The 16,323-nt window shown below is 39.8% G+C and overlaps 1 protein-coding gene across 6 annotated transcripts in view; it reads left to right on the top strand.

Annotated features, from left to right (window-relative positions):
• Positions 1-871: 871 nt before the first annotated feature.
• Positions 872-16,323, top strand: part of LOC141400601 (uncharacterized) — a 34,107-nt gene continuing 18,655 nt past the window's right edge. Inside the window, exon 1 of one of the 6 annotated variants that reach the window (XM_073979884.1) lies at positions 872-1,071. The gene's annotated coding sequence lies outside the window, so the exon portion shown is untranslated. Of the gene's footprint in view, positions 1,300-1,453; positions 2,059-16,323 lie in introns of those variants that run through there. The other 5 variants (XM_073979885.1, XM_073979882.1, XM_073979887.1 and 2 more) reach the window with 5 other exon arrangements.

Genomic DNA, 16,323 nt, shown 5'->3' with positions numbered 1-16,323 from the left:
TCAAGCAGAGCTTCCATATTGTTAAGAAAAATTGTACCATGTGCGTATACGTATTGACAATATATATACGCAACAATGTTCTTCCGCTCGACATCTTTTATTTCCTGTGTTAATACTCTCTTCAGCTCGCCTATAAAGACTCCGTTCCGCTCGTCTACAAAAAACTCATTTGTGTTCGTGTATAAGGACTACCTAACATACATATCAATGTTTATAGCTGTAAGGCCATGTTTATATTATAGCCTTTCCTAATGAGGATTTATTTGCCATATTCGCAAAGGAGTTGACATTTGAAACCCAGTGGGTTTGTTAAATCCGGTTATATATAAACGTACTCTAATATTTACCTTAGAAACTGTAATATTATCGGAAAATATTCACAGATATTTTTTAAACGATGATATTGGTATGGTCAGCGCTGATATACTCAATTAACTGTGTTTTCTTATTTTGAGAAAATCTAACAATTAATTGTTTATAATGAGAAGGAGAGTCCAACTAATCGCAAGAGAGGGAGAAATTTGCATAACAACAAATATCTATGGTTTTGGCGACAACTATCGAAGGAAAACAGTGTCACTTGTTGGAATCATGGCGGTTTTTTTGACACTCGGACTTTCTCTCTCTCTCGCTTACTTTCGCATCTCTCAACAAACCGTCCACATTAATGTTATAATTCATGCTCACCTCATTAAAACAGATTAACAAGAGATAATACAAAATGCAAAAATAATAATAATGAGACACATCCAAAAACACACACACACAGAGGCACACATCTTATTTTTTTGGGGAATCTCAAAGGAAAGTGTGACCAAAACGAAATGTCTCTTGTTTGTTTTTCTTGTTAAAAAGAAAGTACAACAACAATGTGTGTTTTTTGTGCTCATCATCATGATGATCATCGCCATAGAACTCAATAAGACAACACATTAGATGATCGGATTTTTCACCAAAAACAACAACAACAAAAACAGGGGGCATTGGACATTTTTAAAAGAAAATCTCCAAGCGAAAAAGCCAATCTCCTTAGACAAAATACGATTGAAGATGATTTTTGGCAAATTAGAAGTGAGCAAACCCGATACAAAGGTGGACGACACACGTAGCGAAAAAAATTCGAAAATAAAAATACCAAAACGTAACGGTTACTAAATGGGTGATTTTAGATGAATGGAACGAAAATAAATAAAATAGATTTTCTAGTGGAAATAAATGGAATAAAAAGGATTAATGGAAATCAATTAAGAAAATAATAATAAATAATATAATAAATAAAAATTATAAGCAATAAAAAAGGTGAAAAATTTATTTTTAGAAGAAATTTTATTAAAAACGAAACAAATAAAATTAAAAAAAAAAATTATAAAAATAATAATTCATAGTTAATAAACCGTAAAATATTTATTATTTATGTTGTGTTTATGATTTTGCTTATATATATTTTGTGTAGTGTGTGTGTGCGTGCCTGTGTGTCTGTCTTGGACGACAAGTTTATCACAAATTTTTATGATTTTTGTCATCATTAACGCAAAAATAAATCTTAAAAAATAGATTCATTGTCGATATACACTCATCACAATAATAGCCTTGTATAGCCTTAAAAGAAGAAGCACAAAAATAACAGAAAATACAATTGGAACCATTGTTTTATTGTTGTTGTTTTCTATTTCTAACAAACGTACCAAAAAAATAAAAAAATAAGTATTTAACTACAGTCCCGTGTATACTGTGTATCCGTAGAATCTGGAGAATATGATTCACTCACCATAAAGATTCCATTATTCGTACCAACTACAACAACAAGAATAAAAAAGTGTCACATGAGAAAATCCCACTTAATGTCGAAAAATATTGTCAAAAAGTATATTTTTCATTTTCACATAAAACAAAGTTTTTTTTTTTGCTAGAAAGACCAGCCTCTTTAGCTGGAACCTTTAAAGATTTTTTTGGCATAATGCCGGTGATGATTATAACAGTGATGTTAAAAAGATTGTGAACACATAAAAAAATAACCCAAAGAAAAGATATCGATAATATAAACTTATCGATTTGGATGTAAGTGAAATTAAATATTGTAAAAAGACTGCAGATGTATAGAAAAATATATGGAATGTGGTTCTAGGTCTACTGTTTTTCTCTCATCAAGTATACCAAAGGTAGGGTTAAAGGATAACTACCTATACGATATACAACACGACAGCAATACTAAAAGCCTGTTTATACTGTAGCTTTTGGCCGCGTTAAACTTCTCTATAAGCATTTATTTGACATATACGCAATGGAATTGGCATTTGAAATCCAGTAGATTTATTAAGTCCGGTTATATGTAAATGAACTAGGTTAGGTTGAGAAGAGGGGTGATTCAAGATCACCACATGTCCTTAAAAAGAAAGGGCATACACTTAAGCCAGAAGAGGCCTGTTGTGCGCTCTAATTTTATGTGTCCTGGAAGTTGTTTTTGTTAGTTTAGGAGTTCCGTCCCATTGACGTAGTCCCTCAAGTTTTTGAACCCGATGTCCTTGATATGGTCGAGTCCTGTAATTATGTCGTTTCCCATTAGTTGAGTTCTCAAGTTTTGTGAAAGCCTGGCAGTGGCAGAGATAGTGTTCCAACGTTTCGTTGTCCTCGCCACATGCCCTGCATTCACTATTCTCTGCACAGCCTATCCTGTGCAGATGCGCTTGTAGTCCTAGATGCCCTGTGAGGACACCGATCAATCTACTGATATCCTTTTTACTCATCAGTAGGAGGTCACTTGTTTTGTCCCGGTCTGGGTTTTCCCATAGGATTTTTGTAGTTTTTCCCTTTTCCTGGTTATTCCATAGGGATACATGAGCATTCTTTGCCCAAGCTTTTAGTTCTATACGAGCCGCCTTTAAAGGTTTGGCATTGTCTAGACTTACTGTAGGTAGCTCCCTGGCTTGTTTTGCTAAGGAGTTTGCTACTTCGTTTCCCGTAATCCCTATGTGTCCTGGTACCCATATAATGTTTACCGAGCCATAATGGGAATAGTCGTTAATTGAATTTTTACACTCTAAGACAGTTTTCGATATTGTTGCCTTGCTTGTTATAGCTCTAATTGCTGCTTTACAATCCGTAAGGATGTTAACTGTGAGTGGCCTTGTATTTGTTTTAAACCAGTTCAGACATTCTGTGATCGCTCGGATTTTGGCCTGGAGGATCGTGTTATGATCCAGCAGATGAAGGGAGATCCTCGTTTCCGTATCTACGATATAAAGACCCAGTCCCGTTCTCCCCGCTAACACAGCCCCGTCCGTAAACCCTCAGCTTCCAGCGGGAATCTGTGCAAGGGTTCCAACGATCTACATATCTCTGTCAGGTATTAGAACACAGAGCTACTTCACTTGATTCTGGTATCCGGTCCGATACTATTTGATTTATAGATTCACCCGTTGTGAACCGTAATATTCATTGGTGGTATGTTTGGTGGTCTCTTTCGATCCACTCGCTCATCGCTTTCAGTCTTATAGCCGCGATGGCTGCTTACCTGTACTTCTATCGGGTGGACAAAGAATTGTCTCTAAAGCCCTAGTTGGTGTAGTCCTCATCGCCCCGCTAATGCCTAGGAAGCACATTCTTTGGACTCTGCAATGTTTCCACATTGTACTTTTTGTCCATAGGTGTCCACCATACAACAGATGCGTAAGTAAGAATCGGTCTTATTACGCTTCTGTATAGCCAGTGTATCATTCTAGGATTAAAACCCCATTTTGAGCATATAGCCCTTCTACAAGTTGACCAACAACTGTGTGCTTTGGCAGCCCTTTCCTGAATATGGTCTTTCCATTTGAGTTTCCTATCTAGAATTACTCCCAGATATTTAACTGTTGGAGATATAGTTAATATCTTATTCAGGAAAACTGGTTCCTCGACGGAGCCCAATTTCGTTTTTGTAGTGAAAAGACATAACTCTGTTTTTCCGGGTTAACATTAAGACCTCTTGGTCTAGCACAGTTGTAAGCTATATTTAGAGCCTCTTCGGATCTCCTGCAAAGTAGATTTGGATTCTTTCCCCTTATAAGTATTATAATGTCGTCTGCATAACAGACTGGTTCAAATCCTTCCTTGGTTAAGGACCTTAGTAGACTGTTTATTGTAGTGACCCACAGAAGCGGCGATAAAATCCCCCCCTGTGGGGTTCCCTGCCCTACTTTGTCTCTTCTTGTTACGTCATGTAGCGCGCAGCTTATCCATCTGTTCCTTAGCATGTCGTCTATACAGTTCCTCAGCGTTCTGTCTACACGAAATTCGTCTAAGGAGTGGATCAGCGTTTCCGTGCTGACGTTGTTGAAAGCACCTTCAATATCGATGCAAACTGCGAGTGTGTACATCTTCATTTCGAAGGTCCTCTCTATGTGGTGTACTACCTCATGTAATGCGGTTTCCACTGATCTACCTTTCACGTATGCATGTTGTTTATATTTCAACATGTCGTTGGGGATTTTGCTCTTGATCATGGTATCGACTGTCCGTTCCATTGTCTTGAGTAAAAAAGATGTTAAACGTATCGGGCGATAAGATTTTGGTACTGCGTAACTTGCCTTACCTGGTTTGGGTATAAAAACCACCGGTGCCTCCTGCCAGGCTATGGGAGTATACGCAAATTTTAAGCACGCGTTGAAAATTCTAACCAGCTTGGACGAAATGTATTCCACTTCCCTTTGAAGTAAGGCCGGGAAGATCTGGTCAGGTCCTACTGCTTTGTTTGGTGAGAAGCTCATTATGGCTTGCTTAACCATAGAGCTGTCTATTTTTGGTACTTCTTCTGATGTGTGGAAGGGAAGTGTGTTCTCATCAGAAGGCCTAAGGTTTAGTCGCTTGTTTCCATCTTCCTTCCTATTTCATCAACCATTAGCTCGGCTTGTGTATGGGTTTTGGATAGAAACTTTTTAATTTTTGATACGTCGTTTACGCTATCTACCTGTTCGCAGAAAAGTTTCCAGGAGTTGCGTTTGGCGTTCCTTGTCAGTTTGTTGTACTCTTTTAGTTTTGATTTGTAGTTGTCCCAGAATACAGCTAATTTTTTTTCGTTTTGCCCTATTGTAAAGTCTACGGACCTCTTTGCCTTTGTTACGAATTTCCCCTGTCATCCAGTGTTTTTCGTAGGCAGACTTCCTTTCTCGTAGGGGACAACTATCCTCGAAAGACTTTACCAGGGCTTCGGCTAATTTGTTGACTTTACTGTCAATGTCCTCTTTACTTAGGCATTCCTCATCTTCTCCTTGCCCTAGTCTGTACCTTAATTCCGAACTTGTTTTGGATTTGTTACGGAATGTTATCGGGTTTGGCGGTGGCCTTGATATTTTGAACCTAGTATACCTGTGGTCAGAGAAGGAGTGGTCATCTGAGACCCTCCAGTCATGTACCTCGTTTATTAGGTTTTCTGAACATATTTTTATATCTAGTACTTCCTCCCTAATTCTGTTAACAAAAGTATGTTTATTTCCTACGTTAAGAGTTATTAGGTCGTTAGTATTCAAATAATCTAGAAGGGCTTGACCCCTTTTGTTAGTGTTAGTACTACCCCACGAAATGTGGTGTGAGTTAGCATCGCTACCTACTAGTACTTCGTTACCTGTTTGCTTGATTTTCTTCACCAGCTGCTGCAATTCCGACGTAGGTGGTAATGTCGGGGAGTCGAACGGTAGGTATATAGACGCTAGTTATATATTACCATTCCCATGCTTGAATACCGTGGCGTCCGACGATGACAACTCTGCCATCTTCTTTGTCCTCCCTGTGGAAGACTTCCCACCTCTTCACTTCCAAAGTCTCATTTTGTTTTTCAAAGACTTCGAGCATGCGTTCTGTCTCCAACTTGCAGCCATAACCTTTTACGAAGACTGACGCTTTAGTCAGGTGAGGTACGTTCTCCTTCCTCACCAGCTTCAATTTACCTCCTTCCCAAGGGGTGGCTACTCCACTTATAACCTCCTCGAGAGCGGTCGGTTTTGCTTTTGGGCCCAAGTAGAACCACAGGAAGTCCCCCTTGAGCTCGCTGCTAATTATGTTTATTGGGCCACTTCTCAGGACGTGATCCAATATTTTGTCGCCGATCGTTTTTTCGATGGCCTCCTGGTGTTCTTTTGGCAATCTCCCGGACCCTCTACTGGCGTCGATCACTGCATAGCACTGTTCGTCCCTGTAGTACTCCCTGGCTACCTTGGAGTAAGAAGTTGGCGGCTCCGCTCCGTTTTCTGCGACCATCTTCGTCTTCTGGAAGGTCTTGGACTTCTTAATTGAGTCACCGGGTCTTCCAGAAGATTCTGCAGTCGCACTCACACCCTTCATGTCTGAGCTCACTTCTTCGCCCTCCTTGGAAGGGTTCTTTGAGCAGTCTCCTTCGTGTGGGTTTTGAATTGGTTTGCTCGGGGCATTCGAGTGTAGGAAGCTCTTTTTCTTCTTACTCGGCTTAGCGGTGTTCTGTTCCTCGGGAGACCTTATCCTCTTCGCCGCTTCCGAGGAAGTGGAGGGAGTATCATTGGTCTCTTTTGGAGCATCCCGTTGTTTTTTGTTAAGCCGCGCCTGGTTCTTCTTATACCTTCGTCTTTGAGCCCCAGTCCCCCGCACTTTATTTGTTGTAAGTTTTGCGATGCTATCGCTTATTTCTTCTACCATCTTTTGGGCCTCCTCTTAATTTGGGTTTTCCACGACGGTAGTATTGTTTTTGCTGTTGCTGTCGGATTCGGAGTCAGGGTCGCTCCCATACTCTGATGGTTGGGTCAAGTTTAATCTATCCCTAGGCTTCCCTGTCTCCTCATCCATTTTACCTTTAGGTTGTGTGCTTGTAGCCGTACCTTCGACCACAGATGCCATGGCACCCACATCTGTGGGAGATGTTTGCTCACGATCGCTTGATGACGACGAGGTGTGACTCGCAGGCAGATCACTGGTCCCCGCCGGTACTGGGTTATATAGATGCGTTGGGCTCAAAGGCCATCTATCTTTGGATAGATGGGCTCAAAGGTCATCTATCGTTGGATAGATGGGATCAAAGGCCATCTATCTATGGATAGATGGCCTCAAAGGCCATCTATCGTTGGATAGAAGGGCTCAAAGGCCATCTATCTTTGGATAGATGGGCTCAAAGGCCATCTATCGTTGGATAGATGGGCTCAAAGGCCATCTATCGTTGGATAGATGGGCTCAAAGGCCATCTATCGTTGGATAGATGGGCTCAAAGGCCATCTATCGTTGGATAGATGGGCTCAAAGGCCATCTATCGTTGGATAGATGGGCTCAAAGGCCATCTATCGTTGGATAGATGGGCTCATCCTTGGATAGATCGGCTCAACGGCCATCTTTCCTTGGATAGATGGGCTCAAAGGCCATCTATCGTTGGATAGATCGGCTCAAAGGCCATCTATCGTTGGATAGATCGGCTCAAAGGCCATCTATCGTTGGATAGATCGGCTCAAAGGCCATCTATCGTTGGATAGATGGGCTCAAATGCCATCTATCGTTGGATAGATGGGCTCAAAGGCCATCTATCGTTGGATAGATGGGCTCAAAGGTCATCTATCGTTGGATAGATGGGCTCAAAGGCCATCTATCGTTGGATAGATGGGCTCAAAGGCCATCTATCGTTGGATAGATGGGCTCAAAGGCCATCTATCGTTGGATAGATGGGCTCAAAGGTCATCTATCGTTGGATAGATGGGCTCAAAGGCCATCTATCTTTAGATAAATGGTCTCAAAGGCCTTCTATCTTTGGATGGATGGCCTCAAAGGCCATCTATCGTTGGATAGATGGGCTCAAAGGCCATCTATCGTTGGATAGATGGGCTCAAAGGCCATCTATCTTTAGATAAATGGTCTCAAAGGCCTTCTATCTTTGGATGGATGGGCTCAAATGTCATCTATCGTTGGATAGATGGGCTCAAAGGCCATCTATCTTTAGATAAATGGTCTCAAAGGCCTTCTATCTTTGGATGGATGGCCTCAAAGGCCATCTATCGTTGGATAGATGGGCTCAAAGGCCATCTATCGTTGGATAGATGGGCTCAAGGGCCATATATCGTTGGATAGATCGGCTCACAGGCCATCTATCGTTGGATAGATGGGCTCAAATGCCATCTATCTTTGGATAGATAGGCTCAAGGGCCATATATTGTTGGATAGATTGGCTCAAAGGTCAGCTATCGTTGGATAGATGGGCTCAAAGGCCACCTTTTTTCGATAGATGGGCTCAAAGGCCATCTATCGTTGGATAGATGGGCTCAAAGGCCATCTATCGTTGGATAGATGGGCTCAAAGGCCATCTATCGTTGGATAGGTGGGCTCAAAGGCCATCTATCGTTGGATAGGTGGGCTCGAAGGCCATCTATCGTTGGATAGATGGGCTCAAAGGCCATCTATCGTTGGATAGATGGGCTCAAAGGCCATCTATCGTTGGATAGATGGGCTCAAAGGTCATCTATCGTTGGATAGATGGGCTCAAAGGCCATCTATCTTTAGATAAATGGTCTCAAAGGCCTTCTATCTTTGGATGGATGGCATCAAAGGCCATCTATCGTTGGATAGATGGGCTCAAAGGCCATCTATCGTTGGATAGGTGGGCTCAAAGGCCATCTATCGTTGGATAGATGGGCTCAAAGGCCATCTATCGTTGGATAGATGGGCTCAAATGCCATCTATCGTTGGATAGATGGGCTCAAAGGCCATCTATCGTTGGATAGATGGGCTCAAAGGCCATCTATCGTTGGATAGATGGGCTCAAAGGCCATCTATCGTTGGATAGATGGGCTCAAAGGCCATCTATCGTTGGATAGATGGGCTCAAAGGCCATCTATCGTTGGATAGATGGGCTCAAAGGCCATCTATCGTTGGATATATGGGCTAAAGGCCATCTATCTTTGGATAGATGGGCTCAAAGGCCATCTATCGTTGGATAGATGGGCTCAAATGCCATCTATCGTTGGATAGATGGGCTCAAATGCCATCTATCGTTGGATAGATGGGCTCAAAGGCCATCTATCGTTGGATAGATGGGCTCAAAGGCCATCTATCGTTGGATAGATGGGCTCAACGGCCATCTATCGTTGGATAGATGGGCTCAAAGGCCATCTATCTTTGGATAGATGGGCTCAAAGACCATCTATCTTTGGATAGATGGGCTCAAAGGCCATCTATCTTTGGATAGATGGGCTCAAAGGCCATCTATCTTTGGATAGATGGGCTCAAAGGCCATCTATCGTTGGATAGATGGGTTCAAAGGCCATCTATCGTTGGATAGATGGGCTCAAAGGCCATCTATCTTTGGATAGATGGGCTCAAAGGTCATCTATCTTTGGATAGATGGGCTCAAAGGCCATCTATCTTTGGATAGATGGGCTCAAAGGCCACCCTTTTTGGATAGATGGGCTCAAAGGCCATCTATCTTTGGATAGATAGGCTCAAGGGCCATATATTGTTGGATAGATTGGCTCAAAGGTCAGCTATCGTTGGATAGATGGGCTCAAAGGCCACCTTTTTTCGATAGATGGGCTCAAAGGCCATCTATCGTTGGATAGATGGGCTCAAAGGCCATCTATCGTTGGATAGATGGGCTCAAAGGCCATCTATCGTTGGATAGATGGGCTCAACGGCCATCTATCGTTGGATAGATGGGCTCAACGGCCATCTATCGTTGGATAGATGGGCTCAACGGCCATCTATCGTTGGATAGATGGGCTCAACGGCCATCTATCGTTGGATAGATGGGCTCAACGGCCATCTATCGTTGGATAGATGGGCTCAACGGCCATCTATCGTTGGATAGATGGGCTCAAAGGCCATCTATCTTTGGATAGATGGGCTCAAAGGCCATCTATCTTTGGATAGATGGGCTCAAAGGCCATCTATCTTTGGGTAGATGGGCTCAAAGGCCATCTATCTTTGGATAGATGGGCTCAAAGGCCATCTATCGTTGGATAGATGGGTTTAAAGGCCATCTATCGTTGGATAGATGGGCTCAAAGGCCATCTATCGTTGGATAGATGGGCTCAAAGGCCATCTATCGTTGGATAGATGAGCTCAAAGGCCATCTATCGTTGGATAGATGGGCTCAAAGGCCATCTATCGTTGGATAGATGGGCTCAAAGGTCATCTATCTTTGGATAGATGGGCTCAAAGGCCATATATTGTTGGATAGATTGGCTCAAAGGCCAGCTATCGTTGGATAGATGGGCTCAAAGGCCACCTTTTTTCGATAGATGGGCTCAAAGGCCAAGATCTGATTGTCTATGAAAACATATTCTTTAAAAATCCATGCCTAAAAATTATGCAACCTGGACTGTCTGCGTGCATGTCGAATCAGGGGACGGATGAATGGGTTTAGCTGAGCAGTTAAACAGTCGTGCAGTCCCAATCCACATGCAGTATTTGGGTATCGTGCTATCAATTCGGCCCAATACCAATTTAGGCGGCGGCATCGCCTGGATCTTTATTGGGCTAAAACTACTCATGTTTGGCTTGGCTACATGATGACATGATTTGCTTCTTCTACGTCACCTGGTTTATTGTGCCATGAGTACTACCTTGTGTATGATCTACATCAATTTATAGTACCACCTTGTGTATGATTAATTTTAATAAAAGCGTACTTGAAGATTCCAAGATGTAGATGTTATGACCAATAAAGTTTTTTTTTTAATAATAGCAAACCTTAAAAACTCAATAAAATAAATTGTGATTATTAATTAATTGTATGATTATTATGATTAATGTTTCCCCATATTTACACCCAAAATACATATGTACATACATACAAAATGACGTACATAAGTGTGTAAAAAATTTTGCGAAATAGAACACAGATTTTTAAAAATAAATAAAATTTTACAAACAATGCAGAAAAAAGTGCAGTAGCAGCACCACCATCAGTGACAGCAAAAAATCGGCCCAACTAACCAGCAAAAGATTAGCAAAAATCTAGCGGCAGTAGCGTTTGCAGAAACAAAACAATAAAACAAAACATCCATCTAATGTCACCTATTCAACTAACCAGCAAATCCGTCAGCAATAACAACAAAAACATTACAACATTAGTAGTTGTACCCCTTGTATTTTTTTGGTTGATGGTGATACCTTTTTGGCCAATTGTATTAGCCGCATCTTAATTTTACTGGTAGTAGTTGTAGAAATAATAGAAGACAACGAAGAAGAAGAAGAGAAGCAAGAAAAAACAACTCAGCCACGAAACAAATATATTGGAATGAAGAAAATTCCTTTATTCTGATTTTTTTCAGATAGATTTTCACATTGCACATAATGAGAAGATTTGGCTGCTGGCTGTTGTTTGGATGGTGGATGTGTAATGTTGTAAATTTCGAACATACATACAGATTTATATTAACCACGCCGCTGCTGCTGTAAAGACAGGGACGGATGTGTAGTTGGAAGGTTAGAATGCGGGGTTTCTTACTCCCTTATAGTTTGTGACCATGATATTTTCTAATATCCATCCTGCTAACTTAAGAAGGGCTACCTATAAACAAATGATGTGGAAAAATTGATCAAAACAGAACCGAACTATTGTTATTTGTGTTTAACATAAATCAACTTTTTAATCTTTCATAGTCCATATTTACATTAGGCAATTTTCCTTGCGGTAATTGTCAGTTTGTCATTGAGAGAGGGTGCTGAGAGGCAAAGGGTTACCATATGCTTCGGGTTATGCTACTTCGAACTGACAATTGCCGCAAGGAAAATTGCCTAATCTAAATATGGACATACGAGTACATACTTAATTCTCGTTAAACAAACATCCTACGTATGCTTAATATTTTTAGATATTATAAAACAAATCAATGCTCATACGCTCCAGTATAGTTGGTTTATTATGTATTCTTGTTTATTGTCTTTGTAAGCTACTCTTCAATTCAATTCCTTGTTTTGTCATTCCCATTGAGAAAATCAAAAGACGCCTAAAAATATGCTTTAAGTTAGGTTTACAACATATGAGGGGGAGTGACAACAAAGCAAACTTAGTAGCTTCGTTCCAGAACTAAAAAGTTTTTACACATTTTGAACATTTTTCCCCGAAATGCGTTCCCGTACACCAAAAAAATTGCAAAATGTTCACTTCTCTTTGAACAAATATGGCGCTGAATGGCTCTCTCTTTAGAAACTTTTTACAAGACAAATTTGAGCGAGCAAAAATGTGCAACATGTTTGCCGGCTTCCGATTGGCTGACACGCCGACTTTGACATTTCTTCCAGTTTTTTTGACGTTTCTGCCATTTTTCCGTTCCCGTACATTTTGGAAAAATGTGTGCGTTGAACTCATTTTTGGCGGCTCTCTTTTGCAGATTTTACCATTAAAAAGTACTGGAACGGAGCTAATATTTGTTGTCTATAATAGCATGTTTACATATAACTGGATTTAGTTAATTCAGTGGGTTCCAATTGTCAAATCCACTGTTATAGATTCGAAGACTCATAATGTCGACTGTCATTGAATGGAAGACTTCTGAGGACGACTGTTATAGACAGGGTGATTTCTGAAGTCCACTGTTATGGACAGGAAGATATCTGAAGTCGACTGTTATAGGCAGGAAAAACTTCTAAAGTCGAGTGTTCTGGACATAAGGACTTGTGGAGTCGACTGTTATACACAGAAAGAATTCTGAAGTCGACTGTTCTAGACAGGAAGACTTCTGAAGTTGACTGTTATAGAAAGGGTGACTTCTGAAGTCGACTGTTATGGAGGGGAAAAATTCTTAAGTTGACTGTTATAGACAGAAGAATTCTGAAATCTACTGTTATAGAAAGGATGACTTCTGAAGTCGACTGTTTTAGGCAGGAAGACTTCTGAAGTCGACTGTTATAGACAGGAAGACTTCTGAAGTCGACTGTTATAGACAGGAAGACTTCTGAAGTCGACTGTTATAGACAGGAAGACTTTTGAAGTTGACTGTTAAAGGCAGGAAGACTTTTAAAGTCGACTGTTATAGAAAAAATGACTTCTGAATTCGACTGTTATAGACAGGAAGACTTCTGAAGTCGACTGTTATAGACAGGAAGACTTCTGAAGTCGACTGTTATAGACAGGAAGACTTCTAAAGTTGACTGTTAAAGGCAGGAAGACTTCTAAAGTTGACTGTTAAAGGCAGGAAGACTTCTAATGTCGACTGTTATAGAAAAATGACTTCTGAATTCGACTGTTATTGACAGGAAGACTTCTGAAGTCGACTGTTAAATGCAGGAACACTTCTGAAGTTGACTGTTATAGACAGAAGACTTCTGAAGTCGGCTGTTATAGAAAGGATGACTTCTAAAGTTGACTGTTATAGACAGGATGACTTCTGAAGTCGACTGTTATAGAAAAATGACTTCTGAATTCGACTGTCATTGACAGGAAGACTTCTGAACTAGACTGTTATAGACAGGAAGGCTTCTGAAGTCGACTGTTATAGACAGGAAGACTTCTAAAGTTGACTGTTAAAGGCAGGAAGACTTCTAAAGTCGACTGTTAAAGGCAGGAAGACTTCTAAAGTCGACTGTTATAGAAAAATGACTTCTGAATTCGACTGTTATTGACAGGAAGACTTCTGAAGTCGACTGTTAAATGCAGGAACACTTCTGAAGTTGACTGTTATAGACAGAAGACTTCTGAAGTCGACTGTTATAGAAAGGATGACTTCTGAAGTCGACTGTTATAGACAGGAAGGCTTCTGAAGTCGACTGTTATAGACAGGAAGACTTCTGAAGTCGACTGTTATAGACAGGAAGACTTCTGAAGTCGATTGTTATAGACAGGAAGACTTCTAAAGTTGACTGTTAAAGGCAGGAAGACTTCTAAAGTCGACTGTTAAAGGCAGGAAGACTTCTAAAGTCGACTGTTATAGAAAAATGACTTCTGAATTCGACTGTTAAAGACAGGAAGACTTCTAATGTTGAATGTTAAAGGCAGGAAAACTTCTGAAGTCAACTGTTGTAGAAAAATGATTTCTGAATTCGACCGTTGATGACAGGAAAGCTTCTGAAATCGACTGTTATGGAGGGGAAAACTTCTAGTTGATTGTTATAGACAGATGACTTCTGAAGTCGACTGTTATAGAAAGGGTGACTTCTGAAGTCGACTGATATAGGCAGCAAGACTTCTGGAGTCAACTGTTAAAGAAGGAAAAACTTCTGAAGTCGACTGTTGTAGGCTGGAAAACTTCTCAAGTCGACTGTTATAGAAAAAAATACTTCTGAATTCGACTGTTATTGACAGGAAGACTTCTGAAGTCGACTGTTATAGTCCGAAAGACTTCTGAAGTGGAAGTGTTTGACAGGAATGTTCCTAACCTCCCCTGTTACAGAAGTTCACTTTTATAGACAGGATGACTTCTGAAGTCGAATATTATGGACAGGAAAACTTTAAATTAAAAAAAAGTACAGAAACAAAGCAAATGTTTTAGCGATAAAACTGAGATTATAATAAAAATTCTCATCAATTTGTCCCCTAAACTACCTCCCTGTCTAATGATTTATAAACCCATGAACAAAAAACAAAAATCAAGAAATTATTGAGGTGTCTCCAAGTATTTTACGACGTACTGTGTACCCATTTGAAATTGTAAAATGAAGAAGAAGAACCAGTAGCAGCAGCATTAGCAAAAAAACCAACAACAAATTTCAGAATTTGAAGGAAAAACAAATTGCATACGTTTAATTCAATTTTGGCTGAAATATACGCTTGCTGTTGTTGTTGTACTAATTGTTCTTGTTGTTGTTGCTAGTTGCATGAACCGGTAAAAATAGCAGCCCTCGGACAAAATAAAACAACAATAACAACAAGAGCGACCAGCAAAAAGGCGACAAATCTGAAGAAAAAAAAGAAATGAATATCTAAACACTCATGCATTACAAAATTTATTTCAACACCACTAACAACAACAACAACAATAATTGCAAGAACAAAAGCATATAATCCAAATGCATAGAAAGAAATCAAACAAGAACAACAACAATTATCATTTAATTTTTTTTTTTTTTTTGGTGGACAAAGAGCTGATTTACACAGTAGTGACTAGCTGCGAGGGGGGACGGTGTGGGACCCACGATCAAATGGACAATAGTAGGTACTACATTGACAAATTTACAACAACAATGGTGAGCTATTGCTGCCAAAAAATCAAATCTTAAGTAAAATAATAGAAATTTTTGCTAGCAACAAAATGGAAATGCATCAAGGCAATGAAATTTGAGAAAGTGAAAAACATAATTTGAAAACTAAAATATTTATGTAGATCCTCAAAGAAAATTGGACACATTTAATATGCACATGTATTAAAAACTTTATTTTATACGATCGTCCTAGAAAGGACAAATGTTGGTTTTTATTTCAATTGTATGAAATGGCCTTTTTATTGGCGGTTTCAGACGGACAAACATAGTTACGACACCGCTCATTTGAACATGATCAACATTTTTGAAGTATTTTTACATATAAGAAAACCAATGTCAATTGCATTACTTATATGTACGTCAAAATGAAAATAATCAAATCTCTTGTGGAGTATACATAATACCCTCAGAGCTTTAGATTAACAAGAATACTCTCATATTTCTTAAAATAATAATAATAATAATAATAATAGGATAAAATTACATACAGTGTTTTGTTAATCTAAGTTTATGTTCACATTTACGAAATCCACTCGATTTCAACTTTGAATTCCTTTGCGTATACGTCAAACGAAAACTCATATGAAATGCATTACATTTCATTTGACGTTTAGGCAACAGAATTGACAGTTGAAATCGAGTGGATTTCGCAAATGTAAACGTACGTAAACGGACACAACGAAAGCAACGGTGCAAGGAACGCCTTTTAATTAAGTCAGTCAATGAAATATCGTCATTTTAAGCCTGTTTTTGTAAAGTGGAAACTTCAAATGCAAATGGCGCGTATTTGCAGCCATCAAATAGGACGCCATTTAACATTTACACCATCTTGGCGTCGGGTCCTAACGTCGATGATAGGTTAAAAATAATCATAGCTGACTTTCTATACCACGCTGATTTCGACCACTACCTATGGCATGACATTTGGTATAAGGTTCGATAGCATATTTAAGTCGTCAGCCCAATCCACTTGCGACAAGATTGGGGTGTTATGACGCAACTTTTGCAATTTCGGTACTGTTAAAAAATAGTTGTGTGGGAAAGAACTTTTTGACATTTGCTAACTTTACTATTAAAAAAGTACGGGAACACAATGTATATTGGTTTACTTTCATTAGTCCCAATTTACATTAGGCGAGTTTACTTGCGGCAATTGTCAGTTTGTAGGTGAGAGAGGGGGCTGAGAGGCAAAGGGTTACCATA

This window comes from Musca autumnalis, unplaced genomic scaffold (assembly GCF_047663935.1).
Source record: "Musca autumnalis isolate F117 unplaced genomic scaffold, ASM4766393v1 scaffold_4, whole genome shotgun sequence".
In the NCBI taxonomy this organism is placed as follows: Eukaryota; Metazoa; Arthropoda; class Insecta; order Diptera; family Muscidae; genus Musca; species Musca autumnalis.
This window is presented reverse-complemented; position numbering and strand designations above follow the sequence as displayed.